This window comes from Piliocolobus tephrosceles, unplaced genomic scaffold, assembly GCF_002776525.5.
Source record: "Piliocolobus tephrosceles isolate RC106 unplaced genomic scaffold, ASM277652v3 unscaffolded_38652, whole genome shotgun sequence".
NCBI lineage: Eukaryota > Metazoa > Chordata > Mammalia > Primates > Cercopithecidae > Piliocolobus > Piliocolobus tephrosceles.
In genome coordinates, this window is record NW_022322812.1 from 1 (window position 1) to 4,799 (window position 4,799).

Consider the following 4,799-nt stretch of genomic DNA (forward strand, 5'->3'; position numbering starts at 1 on the left):
AGAAGAAAACCTAGGTGGTACCATTCAGGACATAGGCATGGGCAAGGACTTCATGTCTAAAACACCAAAAGCAACGGCAGCAAAAGCCAAAATTGACAAATGGGATCTCACTAAACTAAAGAGCTTCTGCACAGCAAAAGAAACTACCATCAGAGTGAATAGGCAACCTACAGAATGGGAGAAAATTTTTGCAATCTATTCATCTGACAAAGGGCTAATTTCCAGAATCTACAAAGAACTCAAACAAATATACAAGAAAAAAACAAACAACCCCATCAAAAAGTGGGGAAAGGATATGAACAGACATTTCTCAAAAGAAGACATTCATACAGCCAACAGACACATGAAAAACTGCTCATCATCACTGGCCATCAGAGAAATGCAAATCAAAACCACAATGAGATACCATCTCACACCAGTTACAATGGCAATCATTAAAAAGTCAGGAAACAACAGGTGCTGGAGAGGATGTGGAGAAATAGGAACACCTTTACACTGTTGGTGGGATTGTAAACTAGTTCAACCATTATGGAAAACAGTATGGCGATTCCTCAGGGATCTAGATCTAGATGTACCATATGACCCAGCCATCCCACTACTGGGTATATACCCAAAGGATTATAAATCATGCTGCTATAAAGACACATGCACACGTATGTTTATTGCGGCACTATTCACAATAGCAAAGTCTTGGAATCAACTCAAATGTCCATCTGTGACAGACTGGATTAAGAAAATGTGGCACATATACACCATGGAATATTATGCAGCCATAAAAAAGGATGAGTTTGCGTCCTTTGTAGGGACATGGATGCAGCTGGAAACCATCATTCTTAGCAAACTATCACAAGAACAGAAAACCAAACACCGCATGTTCTCACTCATAGGTGGGAACTGAACAATGAGCTCACTTGGACTCGGGAAGGGGAACATCACACACTGGGGCCTATCATGGGGAGGGGGAGGGGGGAGGGGTGCATTGGGAGTTATACCTGATATAAATGACGAATTGATGGGTGCTGATGAGTTGATGGGTGCAGCACACCAACATGGCACAAGTATACATATGTAACAAACCTGCACATTATGAACATGTACCCTAGAACTTAAAGTATAATAATAAAAAAAAATTAAAAAAATAAAAAAATTTAGAAAAAAAAGACCTAACATTTACTGAAGACGTTCTGTGTGTCGGGCTTGGCCACGTGATCTCATTTCATTCTTACAACAACTCTGTAAGAGAAATATTATCTCCCCTTTGCAAAACAGAGAGCATGGTTGGGGGGTTAAGTGACTTCCCAAGATCACAGGCTAGTTCGTGGGGTAAGATTCTTCCTTATCCACATGCTGTCAGGATCCAGACGAGATGTTTATCCTCCTACACCCCAGCTTGAATTCCGAGGAACCACTGAGCAGGCTTCAAATGTAGGTACAGTGAGCTGATTTGTCATAATAACAGCCAATATCCAAGAACGTACCACGTGCCAGGTAATGTACATAGAGTCTTTCATTTGCCAACTCAATAAGATATATATGTCTATAGCTTGATATTACAGGCTGGTCTTTGTTAGAAAAGAAATGATTTGGGGGCTGCTTGTCAATAAAAGGAAAACTTTTATAAACCCTACTGAGGACTTCCTTACCTTGACTATCTGCCTAAATAATATCTTTTTAACTCCCACATCAATAGCTTAATGCAGCCTTGAACTCCTGGGCTCAAGCAACCTACCTACCTCACCTTCCCAAGTAGTGGGGACTACAGGCAGGCACCACCATGCCCAGCTAAATTTTTTCTTTTTTTCGAAATGGGATCTAGCTATGTTGCCCAGGCTGGTCTTCCTGCAGCTTTGACCTCCAGGCCTCAAGTAATCCTCCCACCTTCAACTCCCAAAGTGGTGGGATTATTGATGTGAGCAACCACACTCTACCCATAGCTGTTCATAAAACTTCAGATGATAAGCAGTTTTAATGCCCAGAATTTAACTACATGGAGTATGTTTCCAGTTTCCTGCATTTTATAATCTCCGGGTAACACACCTCTCCCATTTTTGCTCTCGCAGTCCTTCTACCAGCTTTATAACTTAATTCCCTGTATTCAAGCTCTCTCTGTTTGAAATTTCTAAGGTGATTTCTGCTTTTTCTACTGAACACTTACTAATAAACCCCTTTTCCATTTCTTTTCTTTTGTAGATTTGTGTAAATGCCCAAGGTTTTATTATTCAGGTGCCTGTCTATCCTTTTTGCTAAGTTATTTAATCAATGTGACCTTTCTGATTTAAGGGGGTTTTTTTGTTTGTTTTTTTGTTTTTTTTGTTTTTGAGATAGAGTCTCACTCTGTCACCCAGACTGGAGTGCGTGTCGGCTCACTGCAACCTCTGCCTCTTGGGTTCAAGGGATTCTTATGTCTCAGCCTCCTAAGTAGCTGGGACTATAGGCACTAGTCACCATGCCCAGCTAATTTTTTGTATTTTTAGTAGAGATGGGGTTTTGCCATCTTTTTTTTTTTTAATTGTTCAAATGTTTATTTTAATGCACAGTATGAGAAATGAACTTTTAAATCAACTGATTTGTATGGAAAATGACATGGCAAATAAATTAGACCTATGTTAAAGAGAAGGTCAGCTAAATAGCCAAACTTAAGGATACAATGGGCACCAATAAACAGATTCCACAGTCTTCTTTAAGAGACTACCTTTCAAACACAACTTTGCTAGAAACTGGTCCAAAGATCGACGGCATGTGGGAATGCTTAACAGGGGTGGTGATCAGGGACACGTTTCCTGGGTGCTGCTTTGATGATGTTGTCCACATGCAGAATCACCTCTGCTGCTTCAGCTGCACTCAGAAGAACCTGTCGCTTCACCTGAAAACTTTCTGTTATACCCAGGATAGCCATATCTCCAATGGTGCCTTCCCTCATATCCAGTCCAGCAGTGGTATTGCCTTCACTGTCAGCAGCCCTGAGCTGTGCCACCAGGTCTGCACTGTCATAGCCTGCATTGTCAGCTATGATGGTTGGCAACATTCTCAGTGCTTTAGCGTTAGACTCCATTGCAACAGCTTCTTTGGCTGGTGTTCTATTGGCAAGCTGTGTCACAGCATGAGCCATCAACATCTCAGAACAGCCTCCTCCATAAACTGTTCTAGAGTCCTTTACAGTTTGCGCAAGAACACAAAGAGCGTCATGCAAAGATCTTTCTGCTTCATCTAAAATTTGTTGAGTGGCACCACGCAAAACAATGGTACAAGCCTCACCAAGGGCAACCCCAGAAAAGTGAATGAGTTTGTCTTCTCCAATCATGACTTCCTCGATAAGTTTGCAACTTCCAAGCTTCACCAGTTCTGGGTGATCAAAGGTAGAGGCAATTTCACCACCTGTGACAAGAGCTAGGCGTTCTACACCAGCAAAATCTGCATGCTCAATAGCCATGACACCAGCAGCACCAAAAAGCTGTTCAGGATAATTATAAATTAATTGCCTGTTAATAAAGCAATTTATTCCATGCTTAAGAATACGTTCAACTTTCTCCTTCATTTTTTCCTTTTCCGCATGTTCTATTTCTGCAACCTTTGCTGTAGAATCAACTCTTACCCGGGAACCAAATATCTTTATTTTGTCTGTATCCATACCAGTATTTGCAATAAGAATTTTAGCATTTTCAATTCGTTTTGGTTGATTTACTCCAATTTTTTTATCCAACAGAAAGCCTTCATCTAAATAGGAATCTGCCAAACTTCCTCCTAGCTTCTTGATAATATGAATTGCCTCGAGGTTGCCAGAGCCTTTCAGTCTGAGAACTGCTTCTACAGCTAACTTTGTAAAGTGGTCTTTGTGATGAGTAAGAAGTTTTGAGGATAATGTCGTGCCCGCAATATTCATTAAATCTTGACGGAATTTTACTTCATCGGAACCATGATCGACTGCAGAACTCAACAGCGCCTCTCTTGCAGCCTTTGTGGCTTCTCTCCAACCCGCTATGATGGTCTGTGGATGAATCTTTTTTGCAATTAAAGATTCTGCTTCCCTTAATAATTCTGCTGCTAAAACGGTAACAGAGGTAGTGCCATCACCAACTTCATCATCTTGAACCCTTGACATATCAACTAAAACTTTAGCTGCTGGATTGTCAACACCAATGTCTTTTAGAATAGTGGCACCATCATTGGTTACCACAAGAGAGGCATCTAGTCCACTGCTTAGAAGAATTTTGTCCATGCCTTTGGGTCCCAAGGTGCTCTTTACCAAGTCTCCAATGGCGATGGCACCAATAAAAGAAGTCAGGCGAGCTGTCTCTGCTCTCTCTTCATCAGCTCCTGCCTTGAAGATGTTAACAGGTGCAAGGGAAAGGGACGCCATAGTTCCGAGGAGTTCCGCACACAAGTGAATCCCCTCACAGCTCGTGCTCACGACCAGCAGACAGAAGGAAGCCAGAAGTCGGGTTTTGCCATCTTGACCAGGCTGGTCTCGAACTCCTGACCTCAGGTCATCCACCTGCCTTGGCTTCCCAAAGTGCTGGTATTACAGACATGAGCCACTGCACCTGGCCTTTTCTGGTTTTAACTTTTTGGTTATTATCGTTTCTTCCCACCACCCTCTCAACATTGACAGGTGAGAGTCGACACTTGCCGTTTATTGCTCTCCTCTGCTCTTAGATCCCTGTTACATTAAACTACAAAGCAGCTAAAGCACTAGACAACCCAATCCCTTCCTCTGGGACACTGCCACCTGGGAGCATCGCTGAATGTTTTGTTCTACTGGGTAGTTAGAAACAAGATCTGCAGGCCAGGTGCGGTGGCTC

General features: G+C 42.2%; 1 pseudogene across 1 annotated transcript; it reads right to left on the reverse strand.

Annotated features, from left to right (window-relative positions):
* Window positions 1-2,495: 2,495 nt before the first annotated feature.
* LOC111534164 lies at window positions 2,496-4,430 on the reverse strand (annotated as a pseudogene). Its single transcript, XR_002729039.2, has one exon. The product of XR_002729039.2 is annotated as a T-complex protein 1 subunit beta pseudogene (transcript).
* Between the last annotated feature and the right edge of the window lie 369 nt (window positions 4,431-4,799).